Genomic DNA, 13,570 nt, shown 5'->3' with positions numbered 1-13,570 from the left:
TTACGTTCAATCGTATATAGAACTTACTAACTTTCAACTAACAATTTTCACGATCGTCTATAAAACTCCCTCACGTGTTCCTTTAATTTAATTTTGTTTCATTACATCTTTTGAATTTCGATAAATTCTATTCTATCTAGAATATTATAGTCTAGTTTGTACATTATACTTGATGCGTTTAAGACTTAAGACAAAAATCATAAACCTTTTTTTTAATATCAGAAATAGAGAAAGTTCTTGATTTAACGTGAATATTTCCATAACGTGAAGCTATATATATTATTTTTTAAAATTTAAGATTTTGTTATATTGAGATGCGTTAAAAATTTATTGAAAATAAGATATTTCATCAAAACACAAAGAAACAACACAAGAAAAATCTCTCCCTCTGCACAATTTCAACTATTTTCGAGAAGGTTGTAAGGTTAATCAAATATTTTTCAATTTAAATAATTCGAAGTAATAATTATCTTGAATAAATAATTCAACGCTGGTAGTAAAGTACAATAATACGGTGTATAATAATTGATACGTTAACAAAATTGAATGTAATAATAATAAGAAAATAATGAAATAACGATAAAATTACACACACGCACGGAATTCAATTGCTAACTGCATTTAATACAGAGTTAAATTAATACACCACAAAAAGGAAATCGAACTTTTTTTCGGATTCTGTTTCTTGTTTAAATTCAACGAAAATAGCGTCGCGTAATCGGATTTTATCAAGACCCGAGGTAAAACGATCGTGAAAAGAATGAAATAAAACCGGACCCTGAGGAAATCGTGCATGTCTGGATCGTGTTCGTTTGTAGCGAAAGATTTTCGGGCTGGCACGATTCCTGATCCGTGACCAACTTCATCAAAGCGACCGCTCTAAATGAACCTCTGCCATACGCGGGAACCTACTGATGCGGTCTCGCTTTTAACGATGACAACACAATAAAGAATCAAATTTACGAGTGTTCTTGGCTACCCTTCTTTGGGTAATCATCCCCACTTTCCTGGGATTCTTCGTTGATCGTTCTTCTTTCATGAATGCATATCGCAGGAATGTTCATGGTGCACGAGATGGGGTGGGAGCGTATCAGTTACTGATTAAATTGCGAGCATTTGTGCATTTATGGGAAATTTGAAAGTATAAATACAATACTAACGGTACAGGTATAATACTCTTAATTGCGAATATTGAACTAAGTTTGACTCTATGAGGTTTTTAATTAAATTTTTGAATACGCGAATCTACATGAGTGTCCGCAGTTTATTCAGTAATTCTTACATTAATCCAAATCTTGTGTCATCGTCAAAAGCAGAGCGTATGCTTTATTATGTGTAAGTATAATTATAGATATTATATATAGTATAATTATATATTATATAGATATGATTGTCTTATCCACTTTTGTTTTTATTGAAAGTGGAGCTTGATTCAACTCTGTTCACTTCGAGAGAAACGCAGGCAGAAATATTTTTCAATTGTCGGATGTGAAAAAGTTATTAATTCAGTTTTAGATTGTGCTACTGTGAAATAGCAAAAAGTATCATGAGAAAGTTGTGTTCGCCATAGAAACGGTGAATCACGTCCACTAGAGTATTCCTGGACGGTGGCCAAGCTCGAAAGCTTTAACAACTTTATTTCACCGAAAAGATTTCACAGGGAGCTACGACGGGTCAACCTCGTCTCGTTTATATATGACATTGATGCTTTGTTTCAAACGGGGATCAGAACAAAATAGGGTCGATAAATGTAAAAAATGCGGAGATATAAAGACGCAATTAAAAAATAAAAGTAGGTTTTTTTTCATATATCCGTCGATAATATCGAATTCAGAGCAAACTTTTGTTTGTTCCTCCATGGAAATGTTAGTTACGAGGCAGTTTGTTTCGTTTGTTTAACCTATTAACTTTTTACAAATGATACAGAATAAATTGTTATAAATATGCAATCTTTTGCAAAAATATTAGAACGAAAACTTTTAAGAAATTTTTATAATAAAATGTTAATAACAGGCAAAGAATAATATCAAACAGAGAGATAATTGGAGAAAATACTGTAAGTACAAATGTAAATATATTGTTAAAAAACATAATAAAAAGAAACATTTTTGGTTTTTTTACGAAATTAAATAATCTAGAAATAAACTTGACTAGCAGTTACGATATTTATATCAACACATCGAAGTTCTCTACCATAAGAGAGGTAGTAATAAAACATAAAGTATTTTCTACAGATGGAATTTTTCTTAATAATAAATAATCTTTTGATGCATTTGAATTCCTATTCCATAAAATCAAGCTTTTAAATTGTTCAAACTTGGTTAACTTTCTTCTTCTTACTGAAAATTTTGATATTTGGCACCTTACATTATTTTTACACTATTTGGCACTTAGAAGAACTCCTCAATTTTTTGCGACACACTGGTTCGAGGCATTTACGACTTCGCGGAAGAAATCCGCGGACTTTAGCTAAGATCATTGCTACTCGTTCCGTGATTTGCGAGATGATTTCTACGTTTCTGCTGTGTGTTTGTCGCGTAAACTCTGTTAGTTTATTGCAGTTTTCGGAGTAAAATAAGTCAGGATTTACCAAGGATACGTGCGTCATCGCTTACGACTTGGCGATGATGGATGGAAAGAAAAGAATAAAAGAGGACAGACAGAGGAAGTGAGGCACGAGGAAATGAGAGGAAAAAAAAAATACCGCGAATTATAAAGCAAACCGCGTTTACGACCGTCGTTAAATTCAAGACCTGTCCGATAACATTGACGCCGTCAGCTGCAGAAAGCAGAAGTAAACCCTCCCTGTCGCGATATCTTTACAGTTCGATCGAATATCTTGAACCATGAGTCTCTTTTATTTCTATCAGTCTGATCTATACACTGTGAAAAGTAGATCTATACACTGTGTTATCACATGTACATGGGGGCGAGACACGTAAATATTTAAATTCCTCGGTCGTTGTCGAGAGTAGAGAAAAAAAAATGTATTCAATTAAAGTTGTTTGATATTGAGAGTCATACTATTTGATGGTAACAATTTCTTATAAGTGAATAAGTAGAAGGATATACATTGATGTAAAGGATATATATTGTAATAATATAGTGTACCGAATGTTGTTAAAATTTTAAAATTAAAAAGAAGTGAAATAATAAAATATTGTTAGTCAGTTTCTAACATAAGTACCTAAGAATTTATTTTTTTTTTTTTTTCAATTAGCTTCAAATTTTTGTTGGAAAATTTAAGATAAATTAATAAAGAATTATGAAGAGATATGGAGAATATTTTATGAGAAATGAAGGCCACAGTGATACATTTAATCAATGAATAATCGGTGGTTTCGATCGAAATGTTTTCCCGTTAATAGCGACTGACGATGAAATTTTTATTCAGTTGATCTGTGATTGCCATTTGAAGATTAAATTATTTGTTTTAGCGGCTCGATTAACGTTTAAATCAATTATTTTATCAGTTGAATTACTAAATTGATTACTATAGAAACTATATCAATTAGTGTAGAAGGGTTGAAAGATTATAAAAGTCAAGTGTATTCTATCCGTTGTCGTTTAATTTAACAATAATTATTAATAACAACATCGCGAAGAGATTGGACAATTTTGAAAAATTGCTCAATAGACCGACGATTCTCGACACTGTTCTTTCAACCTGTCAATTTTTCATAAGAATCGGAACAGATGAATGGTAACTGAAAACAGAACGACAATATTGATTTCGACGAAGGGGAACTTTATTGGCCACATAAATTCTTTGTTAAACTCTAATTTAAACAAGCACGTACAACATTTACAGCTTTGACGTGTAGAAAATATCCTGCTTTATTATGCTGCGGTCGTTGTAACGACTTACATATTTTACCCGGTATGTGTACGCGACAATAAAGACCTGATGGTTTTGCGTAGCATGTTACAAGATTATGCCGCCGTGGCTGCAGACGAAAATTCTTCTTTCGTCTGCAAATCGTAAAAACCCGTAGATTTATGCCTGCGATCGCTGACAAATACGCTCCATGTTACAAAAATATTCATTACGATGGCTAATCGATTTTTAATCTGATATACGACCGCGCGTTAAATTCCCTCATTCGGTTGTGCCGTGTACTTTCGATCGGAAAAATGCGAGATGGTTGGACATTATATTGCGAATACTCGTTGAAGATTGACAGCTGGCAAGAAGAATTGTGGCTCTTGAAAATTGTACAGATGGAATTCGGACTGTTTGAGATTTTCCTGTGTTTCTTGCGAAATGGCCGCATTGCGGATATTTCTGCGTTTATGGGAAATTTGACCTTTCAGCTTGCAAAGTGTTCACACTTTAATCCCATGGTTGGCGTTCAACATTCTTTGGCGACTGATTCATGCTGACAAGTTAAATTTATAATTTGGCCAGAGTTTCACACAATAACACATAACGATACGATATTTTTATGTATGTCTACGTTGATGTGTTACACATTATATATTATTATTATGTGTTATATATTATAAATTATATTTTAAATTAATTTACATGTAATTAAACTTTGATACAAAAGATTTATTTTATATACATAATAAAGAAAGTAGAATGAGTTTAATTTAGAACTGTAAAATGTTAAAAGCTATCTTTGATTAATTATTAGTGTATTGTCATATAATTTTTGATAGTTATATAGTATTGATCTTCGAAAAAGATCTTTTTTATATATAGGCCACGAGAAACACTATATATTGCTTCGTATTATATGCACTAAAAACGCATAAAAATCCGCAGTTTAATTAAAATATTCCTTCCTCCAGAGTTAACCACTCCACATTCCGAGAGGAACTCTAGCCACCTCGAATCAAAGGCAAGCTTATCTAAATCGACCAACAAATTCAGCGAAAGGGCGAATGACGGTGGTCTGGTAATAAAAGGCAAATCTGAAAATGGTATTCAACGCGCTGAAAGTAATTAGCGTTGATGATCGTGGAAGAAAGGGGAGAGAGGAGGGTGGTGGATATCAAGGAAGGAACGAGAGAGGTGAACATTGTGAGACCTTGACGGCGATCGTCGGCCCTATTCTCTACGAATGAAGGCGCAATTCCCAAGACAAAGCAATAATTAACAGCAGAGCTAAGTGCGTGAGCCGACGCCGGTTCTTCTTCATCCTCATCATCGTCGTGTCTTCTACGTACGCCGTGCCAAGAAGCAGGCAACGTTAAGCAGCGTAACAGACCCTCAGACTCTGGCTGGCAAAAGGAGTTTTACTACTTTCTAACCACAGTCGCGGGCTACAATTAAACCCCCATAAAACCCTGTCGTAACTTTTTTAAAAGCGACCGACCGTTCTCTCGCGTGTATCCTCAACTCCTTTCGTTTACTCGGCGCAAAAAACTACGTTATATTGCATTCTTAATGAAGCCCCGAGACGTTACGAGTACCCAGCGTCTTCTGATCAGCCCTAAAACGTTGGTTTACGTTGTTTCGATTTCGGAAGTCCACCCACCTCCTCCCCGACCCGGCTCTCGAATTTTCGGTAGAAAAGTGAATTTCTGTGAAACCTTTCGCAAGCGATTTCGAAGCTAACTGAATAAAGGTGACGTTTAGTTGGAAATGTGGTGGAGGATCAACGATTGGAATTGTGGAGAAATAGCATGAAATTGAATGATGGTGCAAAGCGAGGTAATAGCTCGTTAGTTTATAATTATTTTAGTTGGAAGTTGTAAATATTCCGAAATAATGTTCTCTTATAGGATTGGCGATTGGAATTTTATGAAAATGGCGAAAGTAATGAAATGCTGATTTCAGAATGTAATACTGTTATTACATTAAATTAAAGGAATTTTTTCTATATCAATTTCAAATTTTATCGTGTCGTTGATTTTCGTTTCATGGAATCGCTGCAACATGTTATAAAACACTAAATTCCAGGGTAGCCGGCAATGTTTCTCGACTTTAAAATAGCAATGGTGTTTACGACGCTACACTTCGGTATGTTTAGAAATGATTTATTTTATCGATCCTAAAGTTGAACGATTTACTTCTATGCCATTTGTATGAGCCTAGGAAACTGTCTTCATCCTCTCTTTACGATACTACCCGAATATCGTTGCGTTACATCAAGAAAATTCTTTCATGATCCTTAATTGTAACATAAATTTATGATTTTGTATTGATTGATATATTAATAATATTTCTTTGACAATTTTTTTCATATTAGAACAAAATCAACAATAAATAAAATTAATAAATTTATTCATCGATTGAGTTGTTCATCATTTAATTTAATTTTACAGTAGATGCAACTCGTCATCTCTTCATTTCAACCGCACAAATTCACAGATCTATTTGCTCGTTAATATTACAATTATCGATTTATGGGGATCTTTTTCGTGTTCTCTATTCTGCTGTAAACTTTTTCCTACTCCTCGTACTTCAGTTTCCCTGATAAAAGTTTCGCATTTTAATCGCGATTAGTTCCAGTTCCCTTTCGTCCGAAAAAAATCGACGAGACTCGGCCACCGCAGCTCCAGTTTGTATCCCGCTCGAAACAAAGAACCTGTCGACTCGTTCTCAGCTCCAAGAGCCCCGCGTTGCGCCCGCCGCATTTACAGCCAAGGTTGATTCGATGGCTACGTGATTCGTCGACACGTTGCATGGTTAAATAAACTGGCAGATGCGAACTGAATCGCGGGATGTAACGCCACGGAATCAGCCCCCACGGACGAGGCCGAGGATGGGCGTGAAAAAAAAAAAAAAAAAAAAAAGAAAGAAAAGAAAAAAAAAAGGAGGAAAGGAGCCGTTCGAAAACCGGACGATTTCTCGGGATCTCGAAGCGGCAGACAGCGATGTGCTGAACACGGTGGCGCGACTTCGGCACGAGAGGGCGAGAGGGAGGACGATGTAAGCAGCCGAGGAAGAAGGTTAAAGAAGGAACCTGACAAGCAGCCGTACGGGGCTTTACCGACGACTGACGTTTACGGCTCGGAGCGGTCCGACCTAGCGTCAGTAAAACTTGAGAAGAAATACAAGCGAAGTCCGCATCGACAGTTAAAGTCATACGCGCGAAAATACAGCCGGGCTTCTATGAAATACGACGTCTGTCGAGCTCGCCTACCTTTGGCCAGCGAACCAAGTCACATCCAGCGTGGTCCACCCAAGATACGCGTATCTCGTTAATGAAAATAACACACACACACACATACACACACACCCTCCCCTACCGGATGATCCTCTCTCACGGACGATAATCGAGTTCCATGACCGAATGAAAACGAAATGGTCACCCGCGATCGAGCGATCGTTGCCGATTTTCATCGTTTCGAGAGACGAAAAAAAGGTGAGACCGCGCTCCTCTCTCGTGCTCGGTTTTTGGTTGGTTGGTCTCTGAGGCGTCGGGGGGGGGGGGGGGGGGGGGGGGGATCGATTGCGAGAGAGCGAGAGGAATGCACGATTTGCGTGCAGATTCGTGTCCGCGCCGTGCGAAGATAGAACCGAAGGGAATTCGAGCAGAGCCAGTGGTTGATCGCTTCCTCGAGGCTATCTCCTTACTTCGTCGTTCGGGATTTCAAAAGAGACCACGTGGAAAATTGAACGCGCCTCTTGGCCACTTCTCGCAGCAAGTATTTGTTTTGATTATCGGTTGTCAGAGATCACCATTGTGTTGATTCGACGCGTTTAATTAATGTACAGAGTATCCCTGTGACTGCGGTGCAATCGGCCACCGAGAGGGTGATTCTGCGTGTAAAAATAAATTGCAGAGAAAGAAACATTTCTTTTTTCTTCTTTTTTCAAGCAAGAAGACATTAGTACGTCTATTTTGAATAACATAGATATTAAACTCTAAAAATCTGCTGTATTTCAGAAAGAAGCCTCTCTTTTCATTTCAATGATTACATATTTGTACAAAGTACTATTTTTCAAAAAAAGTATTTCCCTTCGTACATGTACAATTATATTATAATTATATAGTTTTTATACATATCTTATCTTATGTCTAATATCATAATTATATAGTTTCTATAAATATCTTATCTTATATCTAATATTATAATTATACTTTCTATAAATATCTTATCTTATATCTAATATTATAATTATATAGTTTCTATAAATATAGTTTCTATATCTATATATTTATATAGTATAGCATATAATTAATTGAATATTTTATACAATTTTTCTGCGTCATTAAATTTTCTCTAAATGCATAAATATTTGTGCATTTATTGCAAAAATATTCGCTGATTTATTGCAAAAAGCAAACGAGGAACGCGACGGAAAAGTGATCAATTTGTGGGTGGAGTAACCGATGTTACGAGCTTGTACGCCAGGAGACATACTATTTGAAGCATTCGTAGTGATTTTATGGTCTTCGTGCCCCCTTATGGGCGATGTGAACGGGGTAGAAGTGAGAATTCACGAAGCATTTACCTGCAGACGATAAACCTCGATCCACCGGCTCCGCAACCACTGTAGCCCGTTTCTTAGCCGTGTGCTCTTAAACGTGTCTTCTTCTCGTTAAAGCTCCTTTTTATCTTTTCGAACCGTCTCTCTTCGCACTGAAATTTACCTAGATCATTTTGTTGAATGAAAATCTTTATCGGAAAATCATCGAATTGTCCTCGTATCATCATTTGCTCGCGAGCCTTTCCATTTGTTTAAATGTATTTAAATTCTGACTTATACCTCGGACTTGTCCACTGGAGAAACATTCTAATTTTTTCATTCGTTCAGATTTCTACTGAAATCTCAAAATACGACGAAAGAGGAATTAATCGACAAGACGTCGGAGGTGGGTGAGGAGATTGAGGGGGGAGTATAGTTATAATTTATACTTTTATGAGACACCTCATGGCCAATCACGAGGGAGGGCCACTTTTCAAACGAACGGAACGTGAGGAGAGAAATAGCGATGTATATAACTGTAGCTGTCTCGGTCGCTCTGTCCCTCCGCTGTGTAATTCCGTCTTTCTTTTATCATCATTCGGTGTTTCTTGTGGCTTTAGCTGTTTCATCTTAACCCGCGGACGTCGATCGAGCTTTTACGACTTTGTAATTACGAGCCGGCTCCGATGTTAAAACCCCATAAGAAGCTGAATCCACCTTTTTCTTTCTTTAAATCGATACCAAGATTATTCGCTTGTCTGACGTGTCTAACTGCTCGCAGCTTTCCCCTACACGGTGTGTAATTGAGAGGTCTTTTTTTTTCGCAATCGTTATGCCGATTAATCCAACGACACGTTAGGAAAATGAGAGCTATTCAATTATTTAACACTTCGAGGGCGAACGTTCTTACTTCTTCAGGGACGTATTCCCTTCGGATGATTGTGGAACTTTGGCGATACGGTGATTCACAAAATTGATCTGTAAGTCTTGTCAAAGGAAGCAAACGAAAGCGCTTGTTTCTAATTTTCTAAAATCGTTTCACACGAATGGTGAAATGTTATTTATACATACGTGCGTACATTGGCTCATAAAAATATTTGACAAGTCTATAGACCTATATACTATATATTGTATGCTATATACTATATACTATAGACCTATAACCTATCGAAACTTTTGACCACCCTGTCAATTTTGGACGAAACCAAAAATTATCTGATTGATATTCATATCATTCATAAGTTATATTTATAATTAATGACACAAGATTTACGCATTCGTTCGCTGTTTGAACATAAAAGTAGCCCACGTTTATTCTATTCTGGCTTTGAAGTTATAGAAGCTGTTTAAATAATCTATAATTGAAATTCGAGTTTCATTTAAAAAGGACGCCGAATTAATTTTGCACACCACGTACGTTCAACACGCGGTCTCGTTTTTAACCCACAGACTTGTCCCGTGGCTTTACGATTCGTTTTTATGACTTTCCAGTGCAACGAGATACGCGAAACCCTCCTTCTGTTTCGTTTTCACCCCCTTTTCTCTTCTCTACACAGCGATGAAACACACTGGAGATACTATAATCGATTTTCTTTCAAGACTTTTAGTCTCACTTTTTCTTTCATCCCTTCTTTGCTCTTTCCTCTTGTTTTCCCCCTTTCCTTTCTTGCCCGTTCCGCCCCTTCTTTTTTTTTACTCTTCATGTTTTCTGAAGCAGTTTTATTAAGGCACGCGTTCTGCGAAGAAAGAGCTATATAATTTATTTTCCTTTAACGACGTGTCGTTAAAGGCGTTGTTTAAAAAGAACGACACAGTATTTAATACTAACGAGATTGTGTGTCGTGCTTCTTCGCCGGTGTACATAGAAAGAGGGCAATATGTGTGCAAATGCTTGTGTCGATTGATGCTCGCGAAGAAGTCGAACGTCGAGGATTCGTTGAAAAAGGGAAAGAACGATTTTCTCCATTATATAATCGATGATATTTTAAAGAAATTCAAATTTTGTTCATTTTTATTTTTTTATTACCATTGCTTTCCTCGCAAGTTTCCCTATCGACTGTTAATTATAAATTTCACTATCCGTTAAATATTATTTTAAAATTCTCCTATCAGAACGAGATGCATCGTAAGTAGCAATCATCACTTAAATTACAAGTTATAAACTACAATGTCGTAGTTTCAAACAACGTTCGAAATGAATAATATATGCATATGACTTACGATGAAAATATAACCTGCATAACCGCTAATCGCTGTGCCAATCATAACGCCGAAACACATACGCGGGGAACGAGTTAAATAAGGGGTAAACACCTTATACACCAGATTTTGAGATTTTTACGAGGCACAGCGGCCAGCCCACTTCTTCAAAAAAAGCGGCACGTTTTCTTTCTGGTGTCAGGAAGTTCCGAGAAGGATCCTGAGAATCATTCAACGAAAGAAGGTAGTTAACGCGTATCTTGCGCTTCGCATATTCATTTTCGGCGTTTTTATGCTCGATCACGGATCGGTTTTAAAGGCCGCGTTTGGCCACGGTTCGATTATTATCGGGACGGACAGGGACGACGATTAAAAACGACTCTTTAAAGGCAAAAGGAAAGTGGGACAAGAAAAACGTCGACGAAAATCCTTGAAACCGTCTATCCATCCAATAGAGGGTGGTCTTTATCGCTGCGATGCTTTCCCAAGCGTACGTTATACGTCGACGAGACTCGTTTTACGACGCGGCCAAGTTTTAGTGCCAAGTGAGATTCCGTTTCGCTAGGATTCTCTGTCTTTCGTTTTTTAGCCTATTCGTTCGCCGTATACTCGAATTTTCGCGAATATGTATGCGTCCTTGTCGGGGTTCTAATATAGTTTGTGACAGAAATATTGATGATAATTGTAACGCATGATTTCTTTTTGTTATTTTATAATTATTTTATGTTGTTTTTGATTGCACTCTGCGGATTTTCGAAACGTTAAATTTCGTTAAATGCGTAAAATCTGCAGTAATTATATATAATATAATATAGTCTAGTTATTATCTAGTAATTTTTGTGGAATATTTTAGAATATATTTCAGACTGATATTAATTGATAAATCATCTTAAAAACATTTTGGAGAAAATTTAACATTAGATTCGTTTAGATACATATTCTTTCATAAATTATTTTACCATCGCTAGGTCTCACGGTTACCCTGAATTCTGCTATTCTGCAGCGATTGTTCCAATAAAAAGTAAATTAACAGTAGTTTCATACAGTTTGCCAAACTTTTTTTTTGTAAAAGTGCAGCTTTTCACAGGCTTGTAATTGAAATTTTCGTATCATTTACCAGAACAAATATTCTCAAAAAAAAGCCACCCTGAATGAGTTTCTTAATTCTTGAGATCCAGCCAGCCGCCTGGATCTCATTGTTACCCCTCCGTGTTGTTCATCACATTTGTCACGTATACACCGGTAAATGGTCTCGATGGGAGAAATCTCAAAGAAACGAAATCATCCGGAAAGACGGCCAATACCGTCGAATCGACGCGATGTGTCATACACGTTGAGGAGGAACCAGCGTGTCTAGACTACCGAAAAAGTCAGCCACGATCCTCCCTCTCGGACTCGGTGTGTAGAACGGAACAGGAAACCAGGTCTGGTCTCTGGCCGGGTGGGTGAATGGGTGGGTGGCGGGTGCACGTATGAAAACTAAGTCCTGGTTTCATTTGACTGGCTTTACGAGGGAGACATAAAATGGATTTTACTGTCGGCTAGTTCGCCAGTTCTCGAGTTGGTAACATTGCTTTAGCAAGCATAATATAGCCTTCCCCCGGTACCTTCGTTTCTCCTTCTCTCTCTCTCTCTCTCTCTCTCTCTCTCTCTCTCTCTCTCTTCCATCGGTTCTTTCTCTTTCGCCGGCGTTCATCTTCTCTTTCTCCTCGCCTTTCTTTACCTTCGTTTTCTTCCTCTTTCCTCGTCAGGACGAACCACGTCCCTTTCGTTGTCGTTTCAGCGTTCCACTCTTTTCTCCCTTTTTCTTCCCTGCCCTCTTCTTGTCGGGTCCGTTCTTCCTCTCCTCTCTTTCTGCTCCCTCTCTTTGTTTCGTCTCTGTCTTGTCCGTGGGTTGCGGCCGTGCGCTCGTCGACCAGTCGACTCTTTGAAAGTCATGTTTCGTGGTAGGTTTCCGCCCTGTGTTCGCCGTGCAAAGTTTTCGCATAAGAAATGTCTCGCCGGTGAATTTAATATCCGCTGGATAAGACCACGGCATCGCTGCTCGTTAAACTTAATTTCGAATTCATTTCGTACCCTGTTTTGGACGCGCTTAAGGGGTCCTTAGGAACGGAGCGCGTTCTGCTACCTTTCGTTCGGTCAGCAGACGCCATTATCGCTGCTTTCTGATCCTGCAGACGACGTTTAATGGCCGCGTATTTGGCCGATGATACTTGCGAATTCGTGCGTCAATTACATGTAGATTTGTTTAATTGTTCTTTGATTATCTTCCATTCGTCCTCGTTACGGGCAATTCACCATCAAATTACTATGATATGGCTGTAACAAATTTTTCTTCCTTCGGAGCATAAGGATTTTGAGTGAAAAAGATTTTATTTGATCGTATATTATTTGACGAGATTTTTACTGTAACGTTGGCAAGTACGCGTATGATCTTAACTCCATAAAATGTTATTTTACGAATCTACTTAAAATGTTATTTTAAGAATGTACTTTAACTGTGAAATCAACTTTCACTCCTTGCCTTCTCCCTTTCTATCTAATCAATACTGAACGAACGTGTTAGATAATTATTCATTATTTACAACATCGTAATAAAGTTATTATTATTAAGTCAGTATTAATTTATAGAATGAAAAAATTAAAAGTAATCACGAAATAATTGAATCCGTTCTAAAATACAAATTCATAAAAACAAATCAAATGGATAGATCATTAATATTTCGGACGTTTATAAAATTTATGGAATTTTCGTTAGTGGAAAGTCTGCATGTTTCATTTAATGTCATATAATTCTATGTTAATAATAATTTCTCTGCATATTAATATTTATGTTATCGATATAATACCATGGTATGCTAATTGACTAGGACAATCTCTAGCTATGTTTTATTTCTGTTAAATCTTCCACAAGCAGTTAGATTTTTATTGTCACTATTTAATAATTAAAAAACAGTGAGTTACCTTTAATAATTAGAAAACCAAATCTTTCAGTTTTCTCCT

At 37.0% G+C, this 13,570-nt stretch overlaps 2 protein-coding genes across 4 annotated transcripts in view; one reads left to right on the top strand and one right to left on the bottom strand.

Annotated features, from left to right (window-relative positions):
• LOC122529085 overlaps nucleotides 1–13,570 on the bottom strand; it is a 295,075-nt gene that overhangs the window by 86,414 nt on the left and 195,091 nt on the right. The gene's annotated exons all lie outside the window — the stretch shown is intronic.
• The window catches only part of LOC122529082 (doublesex- and mab-3-related transcription factor 1), a 94,860-nt gene that overhangs the window by 71,828 nt on the left and 9,462 nt on the right, over nucleotides 1–13,570 (top strand). The gene's annotated exons all lie outside the window — the stretch shown is intronic.

The sequence above is a fragment of the Frieseomelitta varia genome, unplaced genomic scaffold (assembly GCF_011392965.1).
Source record: "Frieseomelitta varia isolate USP_RPSP 00005682 unplaced genomic scaffold, Fvar_1.2 scaffold_277, whole genome shotgun sequence".
Lineage (NCBI taxonomy): Eukaryota > Metazoa > Arthropoda > Insecta > Hymenoptera > Apidae > Frieseomelitta > Frieseomelitta varia.
This window is presented reverse-complemented; position numbering and strand designations above follow the sequence as displayed.